The following is a 19,127-nucleotide window of genomic DNA, read 5'->3' on the forward strand; positions in this document are numbered from 1 at the left end:
ACCACCATTTACTGTCTGGGAAACCTTGAGCAAGTTATTCTGATCTCTCTGTGCTTTACTTTATCTGCAAAGACAAAGATGATGTCAACATATACACTGCTTATGACGTGCAGCCTTGATAACAACCCTTCAAGCAAGCCACTATCACCTCCCTGTTTCCCAGTTGAGGAAACTGAGGTACCAAGAGATAAAGATAAGGTGACTTAGCTAAGGTTGTACAGCTAGACTCCGAGGAATGTGATGTCAGGGAGCCTTGTTCCAACCGCGCATGTCCACCAGCCTATCACACCTGCCTTACAGCATATTTGTGAGGACTGAATGAGACTGAATGTCAGTGCCTAGAACAGTGCCTGATCTATAATAAACCACTTTAGCCCCTCCCCCCTTTTTAAGTAGGCTTCACGCACAGCACAGAGCCCAACGTGGGGCTTGAACTCACGACCCCAAGATCAAGACCTGAGCTGAGATCAAGAGTCAATGCTTAACTGACTGAGCCACCCACGCACCCTGATTTAGCCCTTGTCAATGTGCTGCTGTGCAGAAGCATGTTAAAACATGGCACCATAATAAACACTGTAGAAACCCAATTCTATATACAGTTGGCCCTTGAAAAACACAAGTTTGAACTGTGCGGGTCCACTTATATGCAGCTTTTTTTTCCCATAAATAAAGCACTGTGAATGTATTTTCTCATGATTTTCTGAATAACATTTTCTTTTCTCTAGCTTACCTTATTGTAACAATACGGCGGTAACAATACGGCGGTCAATACATACAGTATATAAAATATGTTAACTCTTTATGTTATCAGTAAGGCTTCGAGGCAACAGTAGGCTATCCGTAATTACACTTCTGGGGAGTCAAAACTTATATGTGGATTTTCAACTGCATGGGGGGTCAGCACCCCTAGCCCCCACATTGTTTGGGGGGTCAAATGAATTAACTGATAACCCTTAAAAATTCAGAGTGAGCGAATTCAGAGGAAAACACTGTGAAACAAATTTACATAAATGTACCTTGGTTTTATGGAAGTTGAATTGTCAGACTAGAAATCCCTGTACTTCTAAGACTTGCTTCAGATGTTCCGGATATCAGAACTTCCCCCCTCTAACATATTATTGCAAAACACAGGTAAGCAAAGCTAGTGCAAGAGGTAGCTGGCCTCGTTTTGAACACAGTTCTCCTGATTCTAAGCCCAAACTGTGATTTATTACCTCCCAAAGTAAGTGCAAGGGAGCACAGCCCCCTAAGTGCACATCATGGAAGGCAGCTGAATACATTTCATTTAATCTCGGCTAGACCAGTTGCAATGGAAGCCCAAACTGGGGTCTGAAGATAAGATAGGATTCATTGTTGATTACCTAAGAGACAACATTTAACCCGAAATTTCAGGTGTGCTAAAATATCATACAAGTGGAACTTAAGATCAGAGTGTTTCTCGTTTAAAATAGGCCCATATTTTAAAATCTGATAGTTCAGTCTTTTATGTTCTGCCCAAGTCGGTGCCTGAGGTCCCATCGCAAGCTGCACATCTTTGGACCTAAGGGAAATGCCTCGGACACCCCCACTGGTGGATGGCAACCAGCTTGCTGGCCCCGACAACTCGCTCACACTCGCTCACACTCCAGAGTCCTGGCCTCCGGGAAGGGCGGGGATGGTCACCTCCCCGCGCTCGGACCCGCGGCCAGCCCTCACCCAGGGCCCGCCGGGAGTTGGCTGTACCCTCGCTCCCACCCGGCGACCCGCCTGGCCAGGACTCGGACCAATGTTTTCCCTCCCAGGATCCGGCGATGGGTCTCCCCCCACCCCCAGGATCCAGCGTTGCCCCCTCCCCCCCACTACAGCGCCCCAGCCGTCCCTAACACAGTTCAGCTCCCCTCTCCCCTCTCCCAGGTGTCCCCACAGTTCTACTCCCCTCAGGCCGGCCTTTCTCGGGGTCTACCCCGCGGCTTCACTTCCCTCTCCCCGGGAGTCCCCACGGTTCAGCTTCCCTTTACCCGGGTCTCCCCCAAGCCTTGGCTCCCTTCTCCCTGAGCGTCCCCAAGGCTCAGCTCCCTTCTCCTGGGTCTCCCTCCAGGCTCGGTTCCCCTCTCCCAGGTGTCCGCACGCTTCTGCTCCGCTCAGCCTACGTCATCCCTCAGCTGTGCTCCCCTCTCCCAGGGGTCCTCACGGTTCCGCTCCCCCTCCCCCGCCTGGGTCTCCCCCGCCTGGGTCGCCCCCGCAGACGCCCCCCTCTCCCCGGATCTCTCCAAGGTTCGGCTTCCCTCTCCAAGGGTCTCCCCCGCGTCCGGTCTCCAGGTCGCCCCCAGGGCCGGGGTCCCTCCCCAGGTGTCCGCACGCTTCCGCTCCCCTCTCCCGGGTCTCCCCCGCGTCTCGGCTCCAGTCTCCCCGGCCCTCACGCGGCCTGGCCGCCTGGTCCCCAAGCTGTGGGCTCCCCGCGGAGGGCGCGGACGGAAGGCACTCACGGCGCGGCGCGGCGCGGGCGGGCTCCGGGGACCCGGCGGGCGTGCGTCCCGGGGCGGCGGCGGCGCGGGCGTGCGGCGGGGCGGCCGGCCGGGTGGAACGCGGCGGCTCCCGCCCGAGAGAACCCCCGCCGTGTCATTTGACCATATAAGGAGACGCACGCCTCCTTGGCGCCGGCGGCGCGGGCTCGGCGCTGGGGCAGCCGCGCGGGGGTGCGGCGGCCGGGGCGCGCCCGCGGACCCCGACTCTTTGTTTGCTTTGGGCTACGCTCCCCCCCTCCCCGGGTCTCTGGCGCACGGGGGCTACGGGAGCTTCGGCCCCGGCGTCGGCTCACAGGGCCGAGTTTGGGGCCAGAGCCGCGCGCGGGCCGCCGCTGCCGCCCCCCGGGGCCCGGCCGGGGCGCAGCGGCAGGGGTCTCCCCACGCCCGGGTCCCGGGAACGCCAGGCCCGCGGAAGCCTGAGAGGGGGGGTGGGCCGGGCTGCTGAAGCGGGGGCTGCCGATCAGCTCGTGCGGCTGCAGGAGGACAGCGCCTGGGGTGTACTTGCGCCCTGGGCCTTTTCCTCCTGACCCCACAGACCCCCCTCGGTCATGACCTGCGCCTAGCAGATGGCCCGAAGGAATGGATAATGCCAGGTTCTTTGTTCCACGGGGCTGGGGCCCGGGGAAGGGCCAGGGCCAGCCGCCCCCCCCCCGCCCCCCCCCCCCCCACTCCTGGGGCCCGAGGGCTGTTTGGACTTTCTGTCCTTCCCTTGAGGGCGAGAAAACAAAGGTGAGGGGGAGAAAGTGCCTCCCACACTGAAAGCCCAGCCCTTGTGCCTGAAGCCCACACTTAGTAGGGACAGATGGCACCGCTCAACCTGCAGGACAGAGGGCACAGGCTGCGTCCCACGCCTGGGGAAGGGGGGCATCGAGACAGAAATGTTGGCTCTTGAGTGGGTGGCCAGTCTCCGCCCGCAGACACGCGGGAAGATGAGCTGATGGGGCCGCCGCAAAGGCAGAGCAGAAAGACGGTGGGCAGGCATGCTATATTTAACAATCTGCGCTCCTCAAAGGAGGAAGAACGATTTGATTGTTCTCTCTTTGTGGGTGCTCAGGGTCTGCTGGTATTTTAGACTGCCAGTGGGTCTCCATCATGGAATCACAGAACTTGAGAGTCCCAGCCGCTGTCACTCTACCTGAGATCTCCTTTGATTCTCACCCCCTTAAGATAAGGATTAATATTCCAGTTTTATGGTGAGGAAATCTCAGCTCAGAGAGATTTGTTCAAGGCCTCCTGAGAATAATTACGCCGGCTGAGATTTGACCTGGAGTCTTTCCATAGGCAAAGCCACGCAGGTAGCTTGCGGGAAGAGAAAGTCACTCCAGTGCCCCCACCCCCCCAACCCGGAGGGCTGAGACTTGCCACAGCTGTGAGCCCACCCAGCCTTCCTTCCCCCATTCCTCCCGGACTCTACAGGTTCTCAGCAAGAACAGGAGCTTGGGCTCCAGACCTGCATTCCCACTGATGGAGCAGGACAGTATCTTCAGCAAAGTGTGTATAGACAGTTATCTAGATTTGTTGCCTGTATAGTTGCAAATTACAAAATGATCTCCGGGGGGTGGGGGTGCGTGGGGGAGGGATCAAAAGATTTAACTAGCTGCAATGAACAGCGTGGACTTGAATGGATTCTGAAACACAGAAAAAACTATTTCAAAAATCAATTTTCATGAGACACTTTGGGGTAGTGTGGCCCTAAGAAGATAGTTGATGATGTTGATACATTAGTATTAATTTATTTTAGGTGTGATGATGAAGTAATACACATATTTTAAAAGCCCCTGGTTTTCAGAAATAGTGCCAAAATATCTACCAATGAAATAACATTATGTCTGAAATTGTTTCAAAATACATTGAGGTGGGGGGTGGGGCCAGTATATGAAATAGTATCAGCCATGGATTACCGGTAACTTGAAGCTGGGTGACGGGGTGTGGGGTTCATTATAGTAGTCTCTTTCCTTTGGTAATACTTGAAAAATTATGTAATGGAACATTTTTTTTTAATTACAGATGCACATACCATTTGGTTTTGACCCAGGATTTTCCCTTACAGGAAATTATCTTACAGATAGACTTGCTCATGTGTAAACTGATACATATACAAGAGTAGTCCTTGTGAAATTCTTCGTATCAGCAAAATATTGGACCATGCTATATGTTCATCAACAGGGATATGGTAAATATTTTAGAGTTATTTCTATTCATAGCTCTTAAAAAGAACAAAGTAGCTATATTTATTGATTTGGCCTGATCTCTGAGTTATGTCCATGAAAACAACAGTAGATAGTAACCAGCCGTTTGTGTTGAGAAAGGAAGAGAGGAAGACCACGTATATTAGTAATAGCGGTCTCTGGGGAGATCTGGGGAGCTTGGGGTCAGGAGGGGAAGGGCGATTGAGTTTTACTCTATACCCTTTTGTTTCTTTTAAACTTTGAGCTGTGTAAATATTCAAAACATAACAATATTTTTCCAATTAAAGCAACATGTGCTCCTTTTTAAGACAAATAGGAAGCAAATTTGTTAAATAGAATTTATAGAAAATCAAGGTTTGCTGGAAGTAGTGGCAACAGAAATACAATTCTAAGCTGAATGATAAGTACTTTTCTGAACAATTTTAATCAAAGGACAACTATTTTAAAAACAGTTTGCTCACATGTAAAATGGGTGAATAACATACTTGGCAAAATTGTTGGAAATATCCTTTGAGATGACTCATAAACCACTAACCAGTGGTTAGTCCTTGGCCATAGTAGGCACTCAGTAAATATGAGTTTTTATTCCATGGTAATTTTTTTTTAAGTTTATTTACTTTGAGAAAAAGAGAAAGAGAGCGAGAGGGAGAGAGAAAGAGCGCAGGCGCACACGCATGCGCAAGTGGGGGAGGGGCAGAGAACAAGAAGGAGAGAGAATCCCAAGCAGCCTCTGTACTATCAGCACTGAGAGTCCCACTTGGGGATCAAACTCTGGAGAGATCATGGGATCCTGCCTTGAGCTGAAATCAAGAGTCAGCTACTCAACTGAATGAGCCACCCAGGCAGCCCATATTCCATGGTATTTTATTTGATGGTAAAGTGGAGATGAATTCGGAATAAGAGGGAAATGTGAAGGTGGTGAGAAGGTACAATCTTCCAGTTGTAAAGTAAGTCCTGACGATGTGATGTACAGCATGGTGACTATCGCTAATAATACTGTATTGTATATTTGAAAGTTGGTAAGAGAGTAGATCATAAAAGCTCTCCTCACAAGAATAAAATGTAACTGTGATGGATGTTAACTCGACTTATTGTGATCACTTAGCAGTATCTTTGAATATCACATCAGCATGCTGTCCACCTGAAACTAACATAATATTATACGTTCCATATATCTCAATAAAAAAAAGGGAAGGGGCGCCTGGGTGGCGCAGTCGGTTAAGCGTCCGACTTCAGCCAGGTCACGATCTCGCGGTCCGTGAGTTCGAGCCCCGCGTCAGGCTCTGGGCTGATGGCTCAGAGCCTGGAGCCTGTTTCCGATTCTGTGTCTCCCTCTCTCTCTGCCCCTCCCCCGTTCATGCTCTGTCTCTCTCTGTCCCAAAAATAAATAAACGTTGAAAAAAAAAAAGGGAAGGAAACAGACTTAGTTCTCATCCAGAAGGAAGGAATAAAGTTGAGGTTGTATTCTAAAGATAAAAGATTTGTCTTTTTGAGAGAAAAGTTCTCTGCTGCGGATACAAGTCTAATTCACGGAGGAAAGAAATTAAGAAATTATATTCTCTGGGAAAGGCACAGTGGCAACTGTGATAGGTAGTTCACGCTTCTCATGTTAATTTCAACTCTCCTGTAATTCCCTCAGCCACCACGCCTTAACTTCTTCCTCTGCCACGGGGGTGGTTTCAGGGATGGAGTAGCTAGGAAGCAGGGAAAGAGAGGGAAGGCTGTAGGGAGTGGGCCAGCGGTTCTCAGAGTATGGCCGGGGACCAGCAGCATCAGGGTCAACCAGAAAATGGTTAGAAGTAAACATTCTCTGTGTTTTAACAAGGCCTCCAGGTAATTCTGATGACTAATAGTGCCTTGAGGTAAAATACTCCCTAGGGGTTCCAACTCTGGACATAAGTAATTTACCAGAAACCCACATGTTAGTTTCTAGGGGTGGGGGAAGTGGAAATAGATTCACTAAACATAGACTGGGCTTTGGAACTCTAAAATCCAATTAAGTGCAAGTATTACTCTGCCAGGTACTTACAGGAGGGAAGTACAGGCAGAAAATTCACAAGGCAAACCCTTGCAGCCTGTATGTCAGTGATACAGATCTGAAGCCTAATTCCTCTCCTCTGAAAGGCCCTGAGAGGAAGGCACTGCTTCTGGGAGGGTAGTCAGACCTGATGGTGGGGGGAGCAGGTGGGCGAGGGGCACACAGGCAGGGGCCTCCTCCTGACCTTGGCCACCTCCAGGGTACTAGGAGACCTGACCATCACCGGGAAGAAAGGGACAACACAAAAACATGGGTGGAAGGTCAGACCTCCCTATGTCCTTACCCTAACTGGCCATTTCAATGAGGATTTTTATAGCACTTCTCACAGGCAGAACTCTGCCCACTCAAAGCCTGGGCAGGAAACTGTTGGATGATTTGCCCTTGATTCAGAGGTAATCATTCTTAATTGCCTCAGATAGTTGGAGGGTGAGTGTCTAACATCATAAAAGCTGGCGGTCAGCCCTGAGTTCTTGCTATGCTCCCAGGAGGGAAAAGGGGTCGGGGGCAGGTCTGTGCGCGTCTGCCTACCCATGACACGGCGCCACCCCAGGATGCTGGCTAAGGCACATGGGCTCACTTTTTCTAAAAGTATCATTTGCCTGGATAGAATAGGAACCCTTCTGTCAAAGTCGACCATGCAGGCAGGACGCTCACCTGTCTGTGCCCATGAGCTTGGTCCCAATGTCCCCTCCAGCAAACTGAGGAATTTGGTCTGGTTACACTACAGCTCTGTTCTTGTAGCTTGTTCTAAACGTTGCCCCTTTGCCTGTTAAGACTTTCAGGAAAAGCCCAGCCCTTCATAAAAAAGCCAACTCTTTCGCTTCCCCTCCCCGCTCTGGCTGTGCTCTGGTTAGGAGGGAAAGGCTTGGCTCATTCTTAAGATGCAGAGTTTCCATATCCCGTTGCTTTGTTCTCTCTTTTGCACAAACTGATTTACTGGATGCAAATAGTCGCAAGTGTTCAAAACCTCAAAACATGTCTGGCTTCGAGCCAAATCCACAAACTACTCCATGCTTTTCTGAGCTTGCCATTATTGGTTAAAGCTTATTTGGAGCATTTCATACAAGTTTCCACTGTGGCTTTGATAACTCATTTAAGAAAGGTTCTGTTTGGCAGCCTAATGGCCAATAAAATGAAACCGTCCACACCACAGTTCATTTCTGTCAGGCTCAAAGGGCAGTTGTGGATCAGGAAATGTTACTGAACTGTTTCAGATGAAAACTTTCTAATGTGGGCCCTGAAAACATTTGCTTCTTGTCTGAGATCTTCCTGTCTCTGAGTTCAGCTTTTTTCTTCAATAACCCAGTCACTTCTCTGGCTGCCAAGTTTTACTCTTTTTTCCTCTGTCTGCTCTTCCAAAACCCATTTAAAAGAACAGTGCACAAACCTGGCAAAATCCTATTTTGAACACACCATGTTTTCTTCCCTAAAATACCGGAAGCACTTGTCTGTGTGACCTCTGGCAGTTCTTCCTGGGGTCCCTGAAATGGGAGGGTGCTCCCTTCTTTTTCAGAATGTTGACTTCGACCCACACTGAAGTCACAGTTCTTCTTTGTGAATTAACTCTGACCCAGCACCGTAATTTTTAATCCCCGGCACTCTCTCTCCCTGCCACCAAAGTCCTCTCTGTACTATTTCCACTTTGATCAGGGTCATTAACAGAAAATCCAGTGTTCTAGCGAAGACGAACCTGGGCTGCCCGGAGGGGAGGGTGGGGCAAGGCTCTAGCCCAGGGGGAAGCTGGGTACGTGTGCCACACGTGACCTTTGTGTGTCCTCTTTACTTAACCTCTAAAACAGACAATGACCTCTCTTCTCTCCTCCAAGAGTTATTTGAAATTGTCTAGTCCTTCTAGAAGTTATTTTTATGGCTAATCAACCACTGACAATTTTCTAAAAGGTCTCCTGTCATAGAAATGACTCCACAGCGTGTTGTGTGACGTTTGTGTGTGATGAAGAACTTTATTTTATGTTGCCTTATGTTCTTCTAAAAAAACAAGGGGAGGGCTATCTTCCGCCTGGTTCAGAAAGTGCTTTAACATCGGTCCTGAGAGGCTCAACAGAGCTTTCTGGAAGGGCCGGGCTTCGTGCTCATCCTTGTAATGGTACTTCACCACTGGAATACCAGGAAAAGATTTCCTAAAATGTCTGACCTTCGGAGTATCCTGGCAGTACTATTTGTCCCCCTCCCCCCAAAGAATCTTTTAAAATTCTGGGCCATCCTAACCGCACACATATTTTTGGAAACTTCTGCACAGTTAGAGATGCTGAGGAATTATTCTGTAACAGTTCCAGATTAGTCATTGCCTCCTGCAGGGATCAGGGGCTCCAGTGGCAAATCACTGTCAGATACCCGAATCCTTCATTAGCTTTCCTTAAACTCTTAGTAAATGCCTCTTCGTTTCCCTGCCTTCCTGCCTTCCTCTCTCTCCCTCTCTCCTTCCCTCCCTCTCATTCTCTCTTTTTTCTCCTTTGCTTCCCCCTCCCTCCTTCCCCCCTCCCTCCTTCCCTCTCTTTCTTTCTTTCTTTCTTTCTTTCTTTCTTTCTTTCTTTCTTTCTTTCTTTCTTTCTTTTTCTCTTTCCTTCTTTTTCTCTTCTCTTCTCTTCTCCTCTCCTCCCCTTTCCTCTCCTCTCCTCTTTTCTTTTCTTTTCCTGCCCTCCCCATGGTCTTTCTTTTGCTTTCCTTTCAACAATTTGAAATTACACTTTCCTCTTGCGGATGACCTTATCATAACCACCTGGCTCCCTGACCTTGTTACCATGTTACCGACCCAGTTCTGTCTCCCACCCTGTTTGTGTGATATGTCTGTTTCCCTGGATCAACACAGGTCCCTTGAGTTTCCAGGTCATGCTGAAAGCAGATGAAGGTATTGCTTGAGAGGTTTTCTATTTCGAAGAGTATGGTTGGAACGTCAGGTCGGAAGGACAGGGACTTCCCTCCTAAGTCAGGAGGTCCTTGAGACCCCTTCCTACCCAGACTCTTGGCTGCTACATGCTCCACATGCCACCAGTGAGAAAAGATGGCTTTCCTCCCTCTGTTCTGCCTGGCAAACTCTTGTGCCTCCTTTGAAACACAGGTAAAGTATCTCCTCTGGGAAAGCTGCCTGGAGTACCCATCAATAGCCTTGCTTTTGACCATTCCATACTGTCTCGTCCTTCCCTTGTTTATAACAATAGAGGTAAGACTGTGAGCCCCTTATGGCCAAGGTTGGAGACATTCATTTCTGCGTTCTCTGCAACTTGGTCATTATCCACTGAATTCAATTCAGGTTTCCTGAAAATGCCTAAACCAATGTGGGGCTGCCATACAAGGGCTCATATGGGCCTCCTGGAACCAGCCAAATTCATCCCATGGCCCATTTGGGCAGACCAGTTATCTGGGCTTTGCACTGCGATCAGACTTGCAAACCCTTGCATTAAAGCGAAATGCAGGGCCTGTCCTCCCCGGCAGTGACAGATGTGATCCCGGAGCTGCTCTTCCAGCATTAGCTGGAGTGCTCCCAGGGCTGTCTTCCAAAGGGACCTTAAGCAGCTGAAATGAGGCTGCAGGAGGGTCCACAAGTGGCTGTTGAAGGATAGCACTTCTGCCTCTGAGTGTCTAGCTCTTCCTGCTGAGGGAGCTGCGTCTCCTGGCCTGCCCCTGTCACCCCCTGCCTGGGCCTGCCTCAACCTCGGAGAGAGCAGCTCATCCGTGGACAATGAACAACCTCGAAGTTGCCATGCAAAACGGAAGCCACAGTTTCGGTTGCTAATTTACAATTGCAGTTGCTAATTCACATTCGCAACTGAATTAATGAATTCATTGGCTTAAAATGATGCTTGGGACATGCTTGATTTGCTGTTAAATGCATTAAGGAAATATGTCTATACAAATGGGAGCATACAAAACAAAGGTTCTGTCTCCCACAGAAATTGATAAAGGTTCTGTCCTCTGCAGCTGCCTGGGCATGTCTGGCAGGCCATTTGTCAGAGGGTCTAATTGCAGTAGCCTATTTAGCGATATCCAGCTCTGCTGGAGAGGGGTGTCCCCACCCCAGAAATGTGCTTTAGATGAGCAGGCTGCAGAGATGAGCCCACATAGGATCACCCTTTCCCACCAAATGTGCTTTATGGCAGAATCACGCATTCAGAAAAACTGGTGTATTTCCCTCATTCACTCGTATTGACGATGTATAAACATTACCAAAGGTAGACCAAATTAATAAGCTTGTACTCTCCTTCACTGTGGCCATCCACACTCCCAAGTCATGGGATCCACATGTTGACTTCCACATCGCCAGACAATAAGATTGGACATCTCCCAGCCGAGATTAGAAGCAACACCCTGCACTTGCAGAACCTTCTGGGAAGCGCCCTTTCCCACAGCTGGTTGGGCTTGCCATGAGAGCTCATTTACTTTGGATGGGTCTCTCTTGCTCACTTGCAAAGGGCATGCACGAGCAGAGGGAGGACAGCGGCTCCTTGCTCGAGCAGAACTAATCAGGGCTAGTAGACAATGAATGTAAACTTGACATCCCTGATTCTGGAATGCAGAGTTTAGAGGAGCCATCATTCATCATCACTGTTTCAACACATGTTTTCTTTTCTTTCTTTTTTTTTTTTTTTTTGGTTGCTGATACGGTGGCATTTTTGTGTGTGTGTAGGAAAGTGAGGTGGGTGTAGATCAGAGGCAGAGTCTTGGAAGATTCGTTTCTTCTCTTTTCTGTCTCGGACTCTAGGAGGAGGGGTGGTTTTAGGGGGCTCTGTATCCCACATGGTACGGCGGGGGGTGAGGGCAGGTAGCAGAGCACTGGTTCAGGGGAGGCCAGGAGAGCCGGCAGCAGTCACCAGGAGTGTGGGGAGCCTCCCTGCGGGCCAAGGACGCAGCCGGAGGTGGTGGCCGGGAGGGCTGAGAGGGGGCTGTGACTCAAAGGCCAAGAATGTCTCTGCAACCGAGCTTTGGGACACAGAGGAGGGGCCGCGGAGGCCTGCTGGGTAGACTAGTCCAAATGAGAACACAAAGACACTGTGGGTGAGACAACAGAGAAGTGAGGGAAGGAGAGAGGAAGAGAGGGTAAAAGCAAGTGAAAGCAGGCTTCCACCTGGGAAATACACAAGAAGCCCGCACGTGGCTAGTTAATTCACGTGGACAGACAAGGTGCAGGCTGCCGTTCACCTGCCGATCCCTGGAATTTGGGAATGGTTTCAGAGGAAGAGGCAGCAGTTACCCCCAAACTCTCTCCACGACACAGCTTCACACTTAGTTTCGGCCATTCCAAGGGAGGCCATGACGTTATAAGCCCCGCAAGGGAGCAAATCAGGGAGGGGCAGAAGGCATTTACCAGCTCCTTAGGTCAACCCCCGAGGTCACGGTAAATGGTACATTTTGTTCGGGAGTTGTTAAAGTAGCTGTGTGTAGGACTAACAGAAGTTATCCTTTGGTCTTGCTACTCTGGCAAGTCCTATTTATGGTGCAGTAGTAAATGATGCTGTTCTTGTTTCAATGCCTATGGAGGTTCTTGGTCCCAGAGAGAAGAGGCAGAGGGGTAATATCAGATTCAGCCTGGAGCTGCCTCTCGTCCAGTGTGGACTCCCCGGGGCAGGGGGGTGGGGCTGGAGCTGCTTGGGGAGTCAGGCTGGAAAAGCATGTGACTGCACTTTTCCACGGGAGCAGGTAACAAAGCTGTAGCTCTGTAGGAGTGTCTCTGTCAGGAGGACAAGCCGACTCCTGCCTTGTTCCCACCACAAGGGCTTGAGGCCAAGTTAACTGGAATGAAGGGACATTCCAGAGGATGAGGAATACCAGGATCCCTGGCCTGGTCACCAGGCTGGGGTGGGGACACTGCGATTACCATGCGCCCCCCAGCAGAGCTGGGAGCAGGGTGCGCGCTTTGGGAAGCAGAGCGCCAAAGATGACTGTTCGCACCAACGTCAGGACACCGGGAAGCAGGAGGGCAGTGTAAGAGGTTCATCTCCCAAATGGAAGCAGCTTGCCAGCTACACAGAGACCTGAGTTTTAAACCCAGGCAACTCCTCCACTTTCTAGAAGCCTGGAGTCATTCTCCTTTCATCATCCTGACAATAACGGAGCCCGTGCCCCGATGAGGGAAATAACCCCAAACAGACGTGGGGCCACACAGCCGAAGTGGGCATCACTGTAGGGCTAGTCCTTCAATAGCTAGTGCTCCGAATGTTGGTAAGCTGCCCACCAGCAGATTTATTAGGGCAATGCCTTTTCAAGTCTCTTCTAACTGCTCATCTCTGAGAAACATGTCATGTATCACACTGCCAGATGATGTTGGTGTCGAAAACCGCACGTTGGATTGCCTTACTCAGACCAGAAGGATTTCTTGGCACAGGTAAGCAGAGGGAAGTTTATGGTATGTACATTTTCTTGTATCAGCTTGTGTTTCTGTTATGTTGGCAACCAAGGGATCCACTCAGGGAGAAGGAAATGCTGAAGTGCTCAGGAGAGGAGCAGTGAGGTGAGTAATTCTTTGGGATAGAAGCTTACAGCGCTGTGAAGCTGAACGCAGAAGGCAGTGGTCACAGCTTCGAGCATTCGAAAACGTTACGTGATAGAAGCATGCTGAGTTCTTTTGGGAATGGGCACATTGCATATTAAGCCAACCTCAGGTAAGGTGTCATGGGATCCATACAAAGAGGATTTTTATTCTAAGGTTTCCAAGTTCCGTCTCATCGTTCACAAAATGTCTGCCATTTTGGCCCTGAACCCATGGCTCATTTATGAAATCCGCATGGAATTTAAAAGCAGGAGATGAGGAATATGAACATCCATGAAGAACTACACAATGGGCCCCGTGAACAGCACATGTGTGCACACTGCCATCATCACTTTATTTATTTATTTTTTTCAGTGAGCTCTGTGCCCTATGTGGGGCTCAAACTCGACCCTGAGATCAAGAGTCCCATGCTCTACCAACAGAACCAGCCAGGCACCCCTGCCTTCATCACTTTAGATGTTCAGATTCATTCATTCTCATTTCAGTCATAAAACTGATCCAAAAACTAAGGCAGACTGAAACCCTCTGTATCCTAAACTGTAGAACAAAATTAAAGGTCATCGGCGTAACTTCCTAGTATTACCTTTGAGTTAGTCTTAAGATGTAACTTTCAGAAACAAAAACAAATTATAACTATAGAAAGAGTATTACCAAAGATCAATGATGTCTCATTCAGAGCAACTTTTAAAGAAAACAAAATGTTGGGGCGCCTGGGTGGCGCAGTCGGTTAAGCGTCCGACTTCAGCCAGGTCACGATCTCGCGGTCCGGGAGTTCCAGCCTCGCGTCAGGCTCTGGGCTGATGGCTCGGAGCCTGGAGCCTGTTTCCGATTCTGTGTCTCCCTCTCTCTCTGCCCCTCCCCCGTTCATGCTCTGTCTCTCTCTGTCCCAAAAATAAATAAAAAAACATTGAAAAAAAAAATTTTTTTTTTAAATAAAGAAAACAAAATGTAACACGCAACATTTTTTTCCTCAATTCTTTTCAAGCACATCATGATAGCCCTTGTCCCTTACTCTTGGTTTTAGTGAGAATCCTTTTCCCCTGCTCACCCAGATTCCTAATCTTTGAAATGGAGAATTTGTGAATGATCCTGGAATGTGGGACTGTTCTGACATTGAAAGCTCACAATACCCTCCTCGTGGCAATCGCATTGAAGACAGTGGGCACAAGGAAACTACTGGACAGGAAATTGCTATTTGCTAAGTAATTCACCCTCACCATGCTGCCAGCATGAATCAAACTCAGCCCCTCCCTTCCAAAGCTTAAAGTCCAGTGTGACCGGAAGGGAGGGAGCCAGCTGGGTAAAGACGAAATTCCGATAAGATCTGGTCTGATTTAAGATATGAAAACTGTTCTGGGTATGTATCCCAAAGAATTGAAAGCAGAGTCACGAAGAAATGTTTGCATGTGCATGTCCACCGCAGCATTGCTCACAACGGTCGCAACGTGGAAGCCACCCATGTGTCCACCAACGGATGAAGAGATAAGCAAAATGCACACACTGGGATATTACTCAGCCTTAAAAGGAAAGGAAATTGGGTCACATGCTACAACGTGGATGAACCTTGAGGGCATTAAGCTATATGAAAGAAGCGAGTCACAAAAGACAAATAAGTGAATAATTTCACTTACATGAGGTTCCTAGAGTCTTTGAATCCATACAGAAAAAAAAATAGAATGGTTGGTGCCAGAGCTGGGAGCAGGTGGAAGAAGGAATGGGCGGTTATCGTTTAATGGGTACAGGGTTTCAGTTTTACAAGATGAACATGTTCTGGAGGTCTGTGGCACAACAGTGTGAATACACTTAACACTACTGAATTGGACACTTAAAAATAGTTAAGATGAGGGGCACTTGGGTGGCTCAGTCGGTTAGGCATCTGCCTCTTGATTTTGGCGTGGGTCATGATCTCCTGGTTCGGGAGATTGAGCCCCTCATCGGGCTCTGTGCTGATGGCATGGAGCTTGCTTGGCATTCTCTCTCTCTCCCTCTCTCTCTCTCTCTCTTTGCCACTCCCCTCCCCCCTCTGTTTCTCTCTCAAAATAAATAAATAAACATTTAAAAAATGGTTGAGATGGTAAAAAAAAATGATGTAGAAAAAAGTGACGGGAACGCAAGAAATACACTTACATCCGTGATGGTTAACTTTATGTGTCAGGTTGACTGGGTCATAGGGGTTACCCAGAGAGTTAGGTGATCAAACATCATTTTGGGTATTTTTATGCGGGTGTTTTTGGATGAGATTGACACGTGATTCAGTAGACCGACTGAGTAAGGCAGATTGCCATCCCTAATGGTCCACAGAACAGAGAGACTGACTCCTGCAGAGTAAGAGAGAATATTTTCTGCCCTATTACCTTCAAGCTGGGACATCAGGGTTTTGTTTTTGTTTTTGTTTTTGTTTTTGTTTTTGTTTTTGTGTTTTGCTGTTGTTGTTGTTTTCTGCTTTGGGACTCAAACTGAAACACTGGCTCCCCTAAGTGTTTAGCTTGCCTACTCACCCTGCAGATCTTGGGACTTCTCAGTCTCCATAATCTGGTTCGGTTTCTCTGGAGGACCCTGACTGGTGCAGGGTCTCAGGAAGGCTTCCTAGAATGGATGTCAACAGACCTGAGCTGTGATGGCAACTCAGCTGCGCAGCACGAATGGGACACAGAGGCCCCTGTGACGTGACAAGGTCTGTGTCAAGGCTTGGTGCACAGTTCAGCATTACTAGAGCCAGGGATGAGGCTGAGAGGAGGTGAGGCCAGCCCACGGAGAGCCTCATGTGCTATGCTGAGGAACTTTGTCCTACAGGTCAGCACTTCCCACCCAGGTCTGCAGACAGTGGTGTGTAGGAAGTGCCTCCCACAAGACACACACAAGCAAGCACTCAGGTTAAGGTCAGATTGGGCTAATAATTCCTTGGCTGAACTAGTGAACAGGTTTCTTTACTGCAGGACTTTTCAGAGCCTTTCATGAGTTGGTGTGCAGCGTGAATCTTCAGGAGACCATGCTGTATTTTAACACAGACTCCCTCCGCCTGTCTAGTTCTGATACCTATTAAGATGGGGAAGAAAACCAGTTTTCACAGAGTGCTCCTAAGAGATTAGAAGTCTTTGAAAGAGTTTAAGTAGTAAGCTGACCTGGCCAGTTCTTTGACTTTGGTAGATAAATGTGGCTGAAGTATAGAAATCTACCAAGGGCTCATTTAGGAGGTGTAAGGAGATATTGTCAGCATTCTGCCTAGATCCCGTTGGGTTCCTGTGGGCCCCTTTTATGGCCTTTGGGCTACTGAGGCTTTGTTACTCCTCCCCGGGGTGTCCTTCGCAAAAACTGACTGGCATAGGAATGTGAAAGCCCACCTCCCTTCCTCAGGCCGGGTCAAACCCAAGGCATGGTCTACACCCAAGAGTGTCTATGCGGGATCAGGCTGAAGCTGGCACTTGACCTGAAACCATGTCCTTCTGTACCTTCTTCCCCCTCCCTATCCCGTTTCTCCGCTTCCTCCCAGAAAGCCAGGCTGCTGGGAAAGGCTGCTGGGAAAGCCAACCCAGGACAGCAGGCTGCTGTGCTGGTACTGTGAAAAGAAGGCAGGGAGGTAGTAGTAGGAATGGGGAAAGAGTATGACTTTCAAGGATTTTTTAAAGATGTCGAATCAGTAGAAATTGGCATAGATGATTGGATACTGAGGATGAGTCTAAGACAATTTCAACCTTCTGACTTGGGTAACCGTAAGCTACCACCATCATCAGGAAAATAGAAAGACGAGTTTGACGAATTCACTTTTGACCTACCGAGACTGAAGCACTTTGGGGATGGCCATACAAAGAGCTTTTTCAAACCTGTCTGAACCTGCGATTCAAGGGAGAAGGTTAGAACTGGAGAGATGGACGTAAGGGCCATAAACCAAATGGTAATTTAAAACAAACAAACAAACAAACACACACACACACACAGTAGAATAAGTCTCCCAAGAAGGATGGTGGATTGTGGGGGGTGGGTCAAAGATCAAGTTCCCACAACCTCTAAGGTTTAAGGGACAGGCAGGGAGGAAGTCCACAAAGACTGAGAAAGGTGGGGTGGGGGGTCCGGGGAGACAGTGGTTAGGCTGACTACTAAAATATTTCTAGGAATAGTGCCAGTAGTGTTGAATAAACTAGGGGCTGCTGGGAGTTCCCTGGACGAGGCAATATGGAGGCTGTTGGTTGACTTTTGACATCCATTGCAGTGAAGTGACAGCGAAGCCAAGTTGAGTCAGGTTGAGTCAATGGCGATTGAGGATGTGGAGATGTCAGTCTAAGAAGTCTCATGAGACTAAAGGAAACAACATAGAGGGGTTTCACAGATGAGAAAACTGAGGCACAAAGGCTAACTAATGTGCCACAAATCCGAGTTAATGGTGTGGGCAGCATTCAGATCAAGAGAGTGTTTGACCCGGGTCCTGCTGGATCCTTTCGCTTCCCTCATACTGCCTCCTGAGCAAGCCATTTGGCCGTTACCAGTTTCTGAACACCCACCGTGTCTCCTTAAAGTCTCTCCTTCTCAACTAGCAAAAGAAATAAACTCTCAAAAGTGCAAAGGCAAAGCCTCTCCACCGTCCCCTTTCTCTGTGTGCTCCCTCCTGCTTCACCCTTTGACAAAAATGGGCAGAAATTTTCCAAGATCAAGAACCATAAAATCCGATTTTTCTTTCCCTGTCAGAAGAAGGAAACTTTCCACTCTTCTTAGAAAATTTCCACTCTCTTTTTAAAGAAGAGAAGAATACCATGTCTTCCTGGAGCTACTCTAGGAGTTAGCAACTAAGCTAAATGCTGCTTACTGTATAGCTTTTTAATTACTCAGTAACCTGTCGCTTATAATTTTCTGTGATACAACAGTAGTTGAAGGAATGTCATATTACATACCTTGTCCCTAAGGTTATACTGGCATATATTTGTTGCACGTAAAAACAAATGCACAATGATTTTTTATTCTATTCATTTAAATTAAATAAATCCAAACAATTCACCTATTTCTCCTATTCTCCAACCCCCACCTCTGACAACCAGCAATCTGTATAGATATGTGTATATATATATATGTATATATGTATACATATGTATATATGTACGTACACACATGTATGTACATGTATACATATGTATATATGTACGTACATGCATGTATGTACATGTATACATATGTATACATATGTATATATGTATACATATGTATACATATATACATATGTATATATATGTATATATGTATACATATGTATAGATATGTATATATAAGAGAGATCATATGGTATTTGTCTTTCTCCGCCTGACTCATTTCACTTAGTATAATGCGCTCAATGTCCATCCATGTTGCAAATGGCAAGATTTCCTTCTTTTACATGCCTGAGTAATATTCCACTGTATCTATATACCATATTTGTTTTATCCTTTCATACATCAGTGGACAATTAGGTTATTTCCATGTCTTGGCTACTATAAATAATCCTGCAGTAAGCGTGGGTGTGCATATATGTTTTCCAATTAGTGTTTTTGTTTGCTTTGGATAAATACCCAGAAGTAGAATTGCTGGATCATATGGAAGTTTTCTTTTTAATTTTTTGAGGAAACTTCCTACTGTTTCCCATAGTGGCCACACCAGTTTGCATTCCCACCAACAGTGCATGGGGGTTCCGTTTTCTCCACATCCTCACCAACACTTCTTATCTTTTTGATCATAGCCATTCTCATAGGTGTGAGGTGATATCTCGTGGTTTTGTTTTTCATTTCCCTGATACTTAGTGATGGTGAGCATCTTCTCATGTGTAAAAGACTCAGTTTCGACCCCGGGAGGGAGAAAATACCTTGCAAGTTTGGGATGTTGTCCTGTGGATGAAACATATGCATGGAACCAGCATTCAATATGCGGTGCTTTGT

The 19,127-nt window shown here is 47.9% G+C and overlaps 1 protein-coding gene across 4 annotated transcripts in view; it reads right to left on the bottom strand.

The window, feature by feature from the left end:
• The window catches only part of FHL2 (four and a half LIM domains 2), a 66,446-nt gene that overhangs the window by 32,079 nt on the left and 15,240 nt on the right, over positions 1-19,127 (bottom strand). The window contains exon 1 of one of the 4 annotated variants that reach the window (XM_086701453.1): positions 2,466-2,589. The exons of the other annotated variants lie outside the window; for them this stretch is intronic. The gene's annotated coding sequence lies outside the window, so the exon portion shown is untranslated. Of the gene's footprint in view, positions 1-2,465; positions 2,590-19,127 lie in introns of those variants that run through there. 4 annotated transcript variants of the gene reach the window in all.

The sequence above is a fragment of the Puma concolor genome, chromosome A3 (genome assembly GCF_028749965.1).
Source record: "Puma concolor isolate L17-30 chromosome A3, mPumCon1.1.hap2, whole genome shotgun sequence".
In the NCBI taxonomy this organism is placed as follows: Eukaryota; Metazoa; Chordata; class Mammalia; order Carnivora; family Felidae; genus Puma; species Puma concolor.